The sequence below is a fragment of the Calonectris borealis genome, chromosome 8 (assembly GCF_964195595.1).
Source record: "Calonectris borealis chromosome 8, bCalBor7.hap1.2, whole genome shotgun sequence".
Lineage (NCBI taxonomy): Eukaryota > Metazoa > Chordata > Aves > Procellariiformes > Procellariidae > Calonectris > Calonectris borealis.
In genome coordinates this window covers 15624193-15637135 of record NC_134319.1, presented here as the reverse complement: position 1 = coordinate 15637135, position 12943 = coordinate 15624193, and the positions used below count along the sequence as shown (strand labels likewise).

At 36.4% G+C, this 12943-nt stretch overlaps 1 protein-coding gene across 5 annotated transcripts in view; it reads right to left on the bottom strand.

The window, feature by feature from the left end:
• Positions 1-12943, bottom strand: part of ADGRL2 (adhesion G protein-coupled receptor L2) — a 128943-nt gene that overhangs the window by 52077 nt on the left and 63923 nt on the right. The window lies entirely within an intron of this gene.

Genomic DNA, 12943 nt, shown 5'->3' with positions numbered 1-12943 from the left:
AGGAGTCTAACTACTGAAACATATATCTGATTTGCTTAACAATGGAAGCCAATGCATTTTCATACAAAGAAAAACTTTATTACAAACCACGAGTGTCTACTGAATGTAATGTTTTCTGAAGTTTTTTTTAATAATAATAATAAAGAAATTTTAGACTACTAATTCATTTTTCCAGGGAAAAAAGTTACCTTAGAAGTTAAAAGTGGAAAAAGAATCACCTATCCCCGATCAGATGGTCAAAATGTAATACAGAAAAAATAGTCAGAAGGAAGTGAAAGAAAAAAAAGAGAAGGTCAGGGAGTTTGGGGACTAAAAGAAAAAGAGCTTGGCTGATCTTCTCAGGGGTTAGTTTTGTTTGTCAGCAAACTGAATAACAGAAGTCTGAACTTAAGTAATAGTCTAGCCTTTGACTCCAGCTGTACATCAACTTTTCTATTGCCCTATTACTTTCCACACTCCCTGAATACCACATCCCAAGCTAAAATAATCTATCTTGTATCAACAGCTTTCCACAGCTGTACATTGCCAACAGGTATAAGAATAATTCACGCTACCTCATAAAAGGTAGAGTAAGCTACATTTGAAGAACTGATATAAATCACTTTCCTTTTTATATACTAATCAAACTAGCACAGAGCTGGTCAGGACATATTGTACCTCTTGCTGACCAAACTTGGCAACAACAACTCTTCTGACTTTATCAGTTAATTCTTATTTTCTTTTTCCTTTTTTCTTTTTTTTACGCTACTTATTTCTAGCCTCATAAGAGTCATAATTGCAGAACTAACTGGAAATAGCCAGGGATTTCTGTATATATGCACAACCATGGATACAGGTAGCTGGTGAGGAATTCACCTGTCACCTCCGTGCTGCTTGTGGCAGTGACTTTCCAGAGAGCACAGGCAGGTCCCTGTACAGCTATCGCACAGGTAACGCCGCACCACTCCCAACAGCACGATTATTCAGTGCAACAGCTCGTGCAGAGCACTAGGGAGTCTGGAATGAGTATGACACATCCAATGGCTTTCAGACCCATGCTGAAGTGATGAAATGTGCACCCAACTTGCAGAGAAAATCACTGTACTGAATCTGTAATACTGAAAACATACAACACAGCCACTTTTTTGTACTCACATGGAGGTCAAAGTGCTGCTAATGTGTGTGTTGTGTAGGAGGAGACTGTAGAAGCAGGAGAAGGCAATATGGCCCAAAACCTCAAAGGTATCTCTGTTCTAAGCCCTGTATGGGTTTTTTTATGTCTCACACCTCAGGCCAGACTAACCAGCATGAGAAAACCTCGGATGTAAGATTTTGTAATTAATTTCTTTAAATTTCTTTCTGTTTCTTTAGTGAAAACCTTATGCTGAAGCCAAAATAATTCCCACAAAAAGACTTTGTGTAGTGCATCATTCAGTATAATGGTTTCCACAGCTTTGAGCTGAATGAAAATTTCATTTTACACTTGAATGAGCGGCAATTAAGAGGGAAATATTGATTTGTTGCAAAATAAAATGGATACATATTGGAAGAAATTGCTTAAGAATGAAACTGATGAAGGTCATATCTAGCTGTGGAAAAAAAAGTTTTGCTAGTAGTATTTGTAAATCTTACGAAAAAGATGGGACTCTTGTCTCCCTATGAAAAGTTGTTTTCTTCTCTTTCATCTTCCCCCCAGTGAAAGACTCCTACTGTTGCCGTCAGTCAAGAAACTGAGAAGAACTTCATGCTAGCTTGTATCAAAAGGATGTATAAAAATAATTCAGAAGAAAATGCAGTATTTTTTTCTTTGTACAGTAAGTGCCAGTGTCAAAATTCAGGCACTGAAGGCCATTTACAGGAATTTCTAAAAACTTTTGACTATTTCTTTATGTGAGACTTCACCTGCTGTGCATATGGTCACCTTTTGCTCACCTTTGGCCAAAATGAAGGAGACCCCAATTCCAAACCAATGAGCTATGCCCACTGCTGCAGCACACAGCAGTGCTACAAAGCACACACCACCACCACCTCCCCATGTACTTAGGTTACTTGGGTAACTGAATGAATAGAAGTATTTGTCCTTTAAGTCATAGCTTTTGACATTCACATCGCTGATTTTGCTGCATCGCTGGCTGCATTTTATAAAACATGAGTAATTTTCATGTAAGGTTCTGATTTTCATGCACTTCTAAGATTTCAAACTAAAGACACTTGATTAAAATATTCACATGTAAAAAAATGGAAATTTCAGGTAACTATCTGTTACACAGTTAGTGGTCAAATTTCAATTCCAGTGAAACCTTCACAAAAACCCAACAGCAACTACAGCAGCTGTCAATCCCAATTCATGGGTTACAGAGAAGAGATGAAGAGTAAGTAGACTTCGTAGAGGTAGTTCTGAGACAAGCAATTCGGAAATTTACACTACTATTCTCTGGATAAATGAGTGTCTTCTGTCTGCTGCGTTTTTTTTTCCCTCCTGTAAAACCAGGGATACTAACTTCTCTATTAGTTATTGGCCTACAGTTCTGCTGCTGCCTGCAAAGACCATTTTACAAACTGATAAAGGTTTTAGTTGAGCTTCTGTAAGACAAGAAACACGGAATTCTGTCTGGTATTTTGGATGAAAGATACTCCACTCTCCATAAAATAGCACTAAACAGCAGATTATCCTACACAGCTACAGATTGTCAAAGCTACCGCATCACTGCCATAGCCAAGCTTCACTGTTCACCACTGAGAAACCTTTACACACTTAGAAACACTATGCCCAGTGAAGAGGATATTACACTGTTACAGCCTTCAACTCAATCCTGCCACCCGTTTTCATTCCTTTTTGTAATGGGCAAGTCCTTTCTGAGTGTGGCCGCTTCATGGGATTCTCCAAAACAAGACTACAGTGGAAATAAAGTTCCTGGCGATTTGCAGAATTGGCCTAGACACCACCAGGGGGAAGAAAAAAAACCCAACCCCAACAACCTTAACTGGCAAATGACTTGAAGTCCCTCATTCATTTTCACCAATGTTATTTTTTCTACACAATATACTGTTAGTTTGGTCCATCTATTCAAACTCTTTTAGATTATTCCAACTGAAGGCATGATACAAGCCAGATGTAATTTCTGCAAATTTAAGAAGTCAAATCACAAATACTGTAGTGTTTCAGTGTCTGTAATCTAGTATTTAAGTTTTCTGTAGGTTTTAACTACCATTTAAGTGTTCTGTAATCTAGTTAACTGCATACTTCCCTAGCATATATTAAAATACACAAATTCTCAGGTTTTTATGTACAATCTTAAAATTCACATGATCTCTCACCAAGAAATGTCTTCACACTTAAGACATTCACAATATTCACAAAGATTTATGATACAATGACTTTGTCACTTACAAGAAAATAAAGCAGATCTGCAAAGAACTCTATACAAACTCAGTAACAGTTGATTTAGGAAAGGTAATATATGAATTAAATTTGAAACCCTAGTTAGGAAAAGACTAACTGTAGCACTGAAGGAATGATAATTCAGGTTCTTGTGCTAGCAGCAGCAAGAGTTTTGCAAGGGAAGTATCACTATTCTCATGAATGCAAGGAACAACTGTGTACTTTAACACTCGTTTCTTCAGTATTTTAGTATGAATGAAGAAAGGTTACATTTTCATAATGCAGATGCATCACTTGAGTAATCTAAAAATCAAATGGAGTGTTTAATTAACAGTTACAGTACAATGTCTGAACTCCTTTCACCTCAGGAAGAAGACTGTGCAAATGAGGAATGGCCCTTTCACATTTCAGATGAATACAGAAAAAAAGGAAAGTAAAGCAGTTCCAGTAGGGCTGTTAGCAAGTATCTTCTGCTTACGATGTAGCCATGTCCCTGCTGCATCCACCCCCTTCGGTGCTCAGCTTTAAGGACAGCTGTACTTTCCAGGATAATTTGTTTGCATTTCAACTCTAATCTTGACTTGTACAATTCCCAACAAATTGCTTTTGCTTTTTTTTTATTATCTTATGCTCATTATTGCACTTTTCCACGTGCAATGTATGGAGATGAGATTCCATGTGCAATCTATTGTGTGAGGTGTTTTAATCAATAATCTTGTTCTGCTGATTAAGCAGAGGCTTCTGTTTTGGCAAGATAACATTAGTTTCTCCTGTCATGCTTCAAAAGCTATTGGGAATCTTCAGCAGATCATTAGATATGCTACAATAAAGCTTTGGTACATTCTCCTTTCTTTCTTAAATTACTTCTTCATTGTCCTATCATTCCCCGTCACCGCTGGCATTGCATTATTATTACAGCTCCCCTGAAACTTGCACTAGAGCTATGTCTCCAGGCCACAGGATGCCATTTTCAATTGAAGCTTCTGCTTGAAAATATAAATTAAGAAAATTTCATTATCTCCTGCCAAGGGCCATTATTCACCACTGTTCTAAGGAAGATTAAAAATGCAAAATCTATGGACTTGAACAAATACTCCAGCATTAAAATGAAAAACACAGCGTATCATGACTGGACCAGAAAGTGAAGTACTGGAATGTGAGAAGCAGATTCCGGAAAGATGTTAGCATTACACAGACCAAACAGATTGACTGAGGGAAGAGGTCATCTTTATGGGTAAGTCGTATCAGTCACATAAAGATACACACAGTTCCTTTCGAAGTGGTTTGCAAAGTTAAGGTATGTAGGAACTAATGTCCACATTACAATTTATCCTTCAAATGCTTTTGTTTTGCATAAATAACTTTGACAAAGACAGTAACATAAAAGAAATACCAAAGTTATTTTGAAAAGGATATGAGTTAACGTCTAGCCAGAAATGGGCTATCAAAATAATTTTGGGTATTTCTAATGCTGCATTTCTGTGAATGCAGTGTTTCATTAAGTAAGGTAAAACTGGCAAACACAGAACACAGTCATGTGTACTTCACTGGAAAAAGAAAAAAAAAAGATACAGTGTAAAGCCACATTTAATAAATAAAATTCATTTTTAATTAAATTGTCAATACATTTAAAAAAACCTATCTTGGTATGTTTTGAAACATTTAAGTCAGATCTGACACTTTTTCTCTTTCAGCCTATTGATTAAATACTTAAAAGCTAACATGATGACATGTTCCTGCATATCGCCTGCAGCAACCTGCTTAAATACCACCTGAAGCACATAAACTCTGAGTTGTAGCACCACATACTCCATATGGTCGTCTTGTTCCTTATTCACCCTGGGTGAGCTGCAGTCTGAGTAAAAAGAGATGGGAATGTGGGATGACTACACTTCGTGTATTGACTTTTAACAACAGCACATTTTAAATTGAAAAATTCCTGAACTTCTTTACCCAGAGTAAATGCCTGTCTTTACATATGTATTCCTAAAGGTCTACAACTGCCACGTGAGATGTGCTTCTGCTTTCGTATGCATATTCACTAGACCTCCGCTCCTGTTATTAAACTCAAAGTTACATATGTATGAAGATGTCAGATATTACTTAAATGCTATATTTTATTGATTTGGTCTTAAAAAATATGTATAAAACTTACATATGAAATAGCCAGAGAACAGAGATTTTATTTTAGAGGTGTATAAATACATACGTATGCACACACACATACCACAGTAGATAAAATTAAAGGCATGTATTTAAATTCTGAGTTTCAAATTCACCTCACAAGAAATATATTATCACATACTGAAACCTAATGAGTTAGCAAATTGGGCCTAACCAAAGTCTGAAAAAAAGACCTGCTAAAAAAACCCAGCCTTGCTATACAGCCCTGATTTGAAACAGCATTGGCCAGCCATCACTGCAATATGCATAGCGCTCCAGCTACTCCGGCGCAGCAGCAGTAGCACAACCCTACCCATGCAGGAAGAGTGAGCGCGTGCATCCCTACAGAGCCATGCTTCCTTGAAGACAGACATGTAATCCTGCAACTGGCTTTTAAAAAACCCAGGATGCCACACTGGCAATTTTGCTTACTTGTGTATAAGATTTTCTAAAAATTATTATACGTTAGAATCCCTAAAACTATTATGGGGGAATGAGCATGCAAAAAAAAAACAGCACCAATTTTACCTAGCTCAAAGGGAAAACAGATTTCGTGAGCTGTGATGGTAGTTTTCATAATCTAAGAAAAAAATGGGAGATACATGAGCACATATAAAAGCAGAATTTGGCCGTAAGAATTGTGTTTAAATATTGGAGATCTTCCTGTGACCACTGAAGCAGTAAGGCATGCTAGAAATTTGTTTGAAAATTCACAACCCAGCCTTGGGATTTTCTGTGCACTTGACAATGTGACCACTACAGCAATAAACCTGGTGGCTTCAGACGAAAAATATTTGGGGGGAAAAAACCTAAGAAAATTGTTTCTACTTTCTTTTTAAATATAATATCAATGATTTGTTGAATCTTCCTAATTACTGAGTAAACATGACATAAGGAAGCTAAATAGTGCATAATTAATATTGTAGAAGGTGCACCATAGCATTGTTTCCGTTTGCCCAATAAATACGCAATAATATTTAATTGTGTTTTCTTCATACCATGTAATCTTGTGGGAGTGTAAGGGTATGCATTAAGGATGAAAACTCCAAATAGACAATAAAACACAACAGAAAATACGCAACTCCCACAGGCCCTTTCTTAGGATTACCCAGTTTGATTCTCTATCAATGAACGTGTATCAGACTTGTATGGCAAAGTAATTTAACAGAGCATTTCTTGCTTTCATCGTCTTCTTAAAATTTTAATGCATTTAGTTATGACCCATTTGCCTTTTAGTATTCATGTTCTGTAAGTTCAAAGCAGTCAGTGTTAAAAAGACAAATCTTCTCACTTACTCACATCTAAGCTATCAGAGATATTTTTTTCTTGTTACAATTCATTCTTGTTCCAGTACTTTGTTTATTGGTGCAAACGCTATTGTTATGGGGTTATTATTAACCTGAAACTGAAGCAGCAGATAAAATAGGGAGGGGAAAAAAAACGAAAAAGGAAAAGGAAATGTAGATTCCAGTGGAATACATAACTCCTGCCTTCTCTCGCTAATTTTTTAAGTGCTTTTATAATCCCACCTTTCTATCCCCACTACTTTCTACCACGTATGTGAAAGGCCTACTAGAACTACCAGAGCCTGTGAGGAGCTGACTGTAAAGCAAAGACAGGAAAAGCAGATATCAAAAGATGCAATGAGGTGTGCAAAGTAAACGGAACAATCTCCTGGTGAGGTTTGCGTAGCTGCAAGCCAAACCCAAACCTTGTAACAGTATGAAGCAGAAGAGACCTGCTTTTCACAGAGAATGTTTCTAATGCAATCCCACCTGAGGAAGAAGAAATAGAAATAAAGTCATATTCATAATCTTGTCATATTATTTATGTGCATGCGTATTTGCAAGCAAAATGCAGCATGGGATTACAGGCAGTGTATGTCTTAGTACACCAACTAAGCCAAGCAGATCTGCACTGCTGAAAAGTAATCCATTCAAAAGATCCAGTTAAATGTTTCACCATTTAGACAAAATAAATAGCCTGCAGCTATGCTTATTTACTAATGAAAATTTTAGTAGTGCAGCATCGTAATATCTGAGCAATTTACACAGATTATTCACACTGAGTAAGCATGAGTGCAGCATCACGCCTTGTGGGTTGAGCAGGTTTCAGGGGAGAAACATAGGGTTGGGTAATAATATCAGAGCTTTACGAAGGGGCGTTTATTTCTGAGGCACAGTGCTAGAGCAGAGCGTATAGAAAATCCAAATGAAAATCCTGAAGCGCAGCGTATGATCTTTAGGCATAACGCTGCAACAAACTTGCAGAAGAGACTCCCAGGTACAGAGCATAGAGTAAGAGTAAAAACCCTTTAAAACTCTTTTTTGCAGCACATCGATCTTTTTTACTCATGGCTTAGCATGCAGCATATTCGTAACGCAGTTAAGAGTTATGTAACTTAAGACAGCTTCTGAGTCATTATTAAATGAGTAACTTGAAAAATTACAATATTGAAAACGTGTAGCTTTATCCGTCACGTTAATTTGCACAGATCTTAAATACATTTTAAAAAATCACCCACTTTAATTACTAAAATAAGGTATTTCAAATGACAGGTCTGATTTGTTACTGCAACTTCTGAAATGTAGAAACCTTGGTACGCTTTTAATGTTAACGCTTCAACTGGACCTCCAGGTCAGTTCAATGCAAATTCAGCTTGACTCACCATGGGTCTTCCGAGTTTAACACAGCTCTCCTGTTTGCAGAAATGGATATTCAACATAAATGTATCTTAGCTCTAACATGAAAGTAAGACTTACTAATTTACAGAATAGGCCGCTGAGGCAACATGATTTCATAGGGTCCCTTGGTTGCCCTCTGCAACGGACAGGATGAGGACAATTTCAAATGGGGGATGTGGTGGGGGCAACCCTAACTGAACTTTAACACATGCATTCCCCTTGAATAATTAAAAATATTATAGCCTGTATCAATTAGGAGCAATTATTTATAAAAATGTTCATCTATTGCAGTTTGCATATAGAAAAATTACCACATTTTTAACAAGGGAAATGGGAAATCGCTATGGGATGCCCTACTTAGATTAAATTAGCAAGAAACTTGTTATCAGACCATATAAAAGATACACCATAATAAGACGTGACCTTGCAGAACCTTGGAGCCAATCTGTGCTTTTTCCCCCTGTAACCCTTCCTAATTATCTGCAAAGTTACAGACCCTTTTGTGGCAGGTTATTTTTCTGTGAATAGTTAAAATTGGGCTTTTAAATATTTAATTAGTCTTCTGATATGAGAATTGTTGCACATGCCAACTGCTTCGATTTTCAAACTGTGTTCATCCTAATTATGTTCAGATTTAGATTGGTCATCCCAAACCTCTCACTCTTGTAATTATTTACTCCTTAAAGATCATTCAGCAGAGAAATATTTTTCACCCTTATGGCTCTTTCTTTCCACAAATGGCTTTTCTGGTCCGTTAATTACCCACTCAGAGGATTAGAGTTTGTAATAATGCAAGAGATCCTGCATGTAAGATGAGTTTTACAGGGTGAAAAAGAATAAATTGTTTTTTGTAAACTTGCCTTGGGGAATATCCCCTTTTTGGGTTATAATTTTCATCAACAGAGGCCATGTGCCCACTGCTGCATATCTACCAATTCCACAGGGCTACGGAGTGACTCATTTCTACGGCTCAACAGAACTCAAAGCAAAATACTGAGCAAGAGGCCAAAAGACAACTTGGTTATTTTACGAGATTTATAAAAGTGCAATCTGCTAGCAAGATGGTACGGTCCTTTTTCTCATAATTTTTAATGCAGATTTCATGGCTTTAAAGTTATATATATTTAACCGACAACTAATAATAAAATTACAACTTTTCTTATTTCATCTGCTGATTTTTCCCAGAACTGCTGTCCCTTGGTAGGTCTTTAATCAACTCTGTAACAGTGGTGTCATTTCCTATTAAAATGTGTCTGAGAGTCCTCACTACAAATACTTTCTTTTCTTCTGAGAGGAATGTCTGTCACAAAAGCACGGTTATTCATTACCCACAGTGATGTCTGGATCCAATTATCATCTGGAAAGCTTGCAGGGCTTCCAGGTATAGGACTTCCCCTGCAAAAGTACCCTTCTGCTCTAACTTGGAAAGCACAATCCCACTTTCTTCTTCGCGATTTGAAGTTAGGTGATTAAGTTACTGACTTGAGCTGTGCACTTTCTGATTCCTGGAACTTCCAGTTTTAAGCCCAACAAAGTTTAGGGGGCTGCTTTTGTTTGCTTGTTTTTACATTTGTAAAAAACTTGAGTATTCTGTGGTTGGTTTTTATGCAAGTCAAGCAGATTCAACCTCTGTAAAAAACACATCAGAAAATTCACTGGCTTGACTCTGTCAATGCACAGATAATCTTTAATTGTGTCAAAAACATTCATGATCTAATCCTTTTATCAAACTGTCTACCACTGAAGGAGTCTCATGTGCCTGCACAATTAAAAACCCCATGTTAGCCATACATAATACTGTATTACATTTGATGCAAATCCTTTTCTATTGAAATAAGCACTGGGCTGACAGCAGGAAGTGACTGATAAGAAAGCAACAAGGCATTGCTGATGGCATGCATGATAACTGAGCACTAACTCGTATGTGTTCTGTCTACAGCACATTATCCAAAGTGCTCCTGTTTTAAATGCAACTCCAGGAGGTGTTCTTTTGCTGTATCTCTGTCACAAAGGCAGCAAAATTATCTAAGAAAGCTAAATATACAAAGTAAATGATGTTTTTCATACCCACTTGTGATGTTGGCACTAGAATAATATACTGAAGGCAGTATCAGTGCTACTACATCCTAGATGAGAAAACACCTACAGCTTCACAAGTGTAATAGTACAGTTGAGTTCAATGCTCTTAAGAAATTCAGTAAACAGGGAAAGGTTATGGGTTCAGAACTGTCACATTATTGTTATGCTTCCAACTCAGCCTAAATTAATGTATTAAATAGAGGAAAAGGAGCACAAAATCTGAGTTATGGTGAAACAACAATTTTACAGTGCTGGAAAAACGTGTGTATTAAATACATTTCAAAATTGCTCCTTCATCATATAGATATGTATCACAAGAAGCAAGATATCTGAGAAGCAATGAACAGTAAGGTTAAAGATCACAGATTACTAGGAGCATAGATGCCTTTGCAAATATAACGACAAAATATGTATCTTGTCAGATGAAATGTTATAGAGCTCGGTGTCATTAAGAAGTAATAAGACTTCTTCCTGTAAGGTGTTCAAACTGCATGACTTTGGTCAGGGCAGCTTACTCAATGAAATGATTCTGCTACCTAATTTCTTTTAAAAATGTAACAGGTCCTGTTTTGTGTGTGTGTGTGCGCGCCTGCCCGCACGTGCATACATGCTAGAAGAAACTGAAATTCAAAGGTTCTGCTAGCTGCTGTATTATAGTGAAAACCCGGAAAAAAATACAGCTTTCAATAGTAAATCTGTAGTAAAGATTCTGCGAGTGTATTATAAAGCAGGTTTGACATGGAAAAATTCTACATGATAAGAACCTTTCCTCCCCATTGATGTGTCTACGGCAGGCTAAAAATATACTGAATACTGAGTATTCGGTCTATGTAACACTCTTAAGAGTGCATTAACTTCATTGCAGTAACTTGTTTTATAGGCTCAGTTCATCATGACCTATAAAATGTTAGGCTGAAGTGCTTTAAATATCTGCTAACACCATGTGCAAGCCTGGGAGTACAAGGCACTGTGCTGTGAAGCGGCAAAGACAGTACTCTTCTGAGAAAGTAGCACGCACTCTTATGTCACTGATATAAACAGGGTAAGTATGCTAAATAACGTATGAAACAGGCAGCCAATCATTATATAAAACAGGAATTCTAGCTGAATTCTTTGTTTGATTTTATTTTACCAGTACAACACTAGTTTTTAAGATTGCTTCTTAAAAAACATAGAAGTTGACTATCATACTAAATTAAAGAACATACAGGCAAATTCCTTTCATTCACAGTTATTTTATTAAAGAAAAAAAAAAAAGACCTCTGTCATACTGGCCATAGTATCTTTCCTAATTATTGTTCCGCAACATGTAGAAAATAAAATGCAAAGCGGGGAATTAGCTATGTCTTTCAGTAATGATGGCCCATTTATTAAGCAATTAGATTGCAATTTTATTATTAGAGAGAAAAAAAAGAAATGCCGTAAAATACTGTTATTGCTTGTATCTTTGATCCTTAAACTCTTCCATTTCAGCAACCTCATTAACGTCAAAATGCCATGAATATGGCCACCCCTTTTTAGACTGTATAGCCTGGGCACAGGCAGAATCTATGGGATTGAGTAAAGATGTTTTTTCTTGTTGAATTCAACTAAAAAGCTTTATTAAGCCACACAGGTCAGAAGGTTCTTTTTATTATAAATAGGAGATTATTCTGTGGCAGAAGGAAATTTTCAGAATATAAGATCTGCTCATTTCTCTATACCACTCTGTAGCTACCTTTTAATTTTTAAACCCGTGTTACTCTTCTATTTCTTTCCTCTGAATTAAACAGCTTCACTGTAATAATCTTCAAATTCTATTTCCTTTGTGTTACTAATGAAAACTTTTCACTTTCAACGCTACTGCTGACTTTATAACACTAAAAAGTACTCATAATTTACTTACATATATTTAATTCATATTAATCTGTCCTAATTTACGATCTATACCTTGCTCAGCCCATCTTCATGTACCTTTTCCATGTCAGTTCTGTTTACTAAGTGATATTCAACGGATTTCCTATAATGCAATGAACCTTAACAGGCAGCTTTTAATTGCCTCGCACAGGAAACCACATCACTATTAATTCCACAGCAACAGTATAAAATAAAACTATTGCTTCTCAGACTCTGGAGCAATTAGACCTCTCGGCTATTTGGCTAACTCTGCTTCATGATACCCAGTGCAGTTAATTATATTTTTTGATGTTAATAGTCTCTGTCAGTTTCAAGCATAACTCCTCTTTGATGAATATTTAAATTATATTTGAATAAAAAAATAATCTTGGTTACATTTCATATTCAGCAGTCATCACAGCTTAATAAAGGTCTCCTCAGCAAGGGTTGAGATAAATGGCTATATGAACACATGTATAAAGTCCTAAATCAACTTATCAGATAATGTAGCTGTTTTGGCTAAGTATTATAGAGGATATATTGGGGTGGGAGGAATTAATAGGCTGCAATTATTACGGTATTATTCTATATGAACTAAATTTGGCACAGTAATATATAAGTAAATCAGAATTTTTTAATAATAAAGTGCAACTAAACCAGGAACTTACCTTGGTTAGACTAGAAATTCAAAAACTATCTGAAATTCATACAAATTCGTCCAAGAGAACACAACATTCAACTCAAAGATGTTGAAGGTTAAGCACTGTTATCTCAGTCAAGT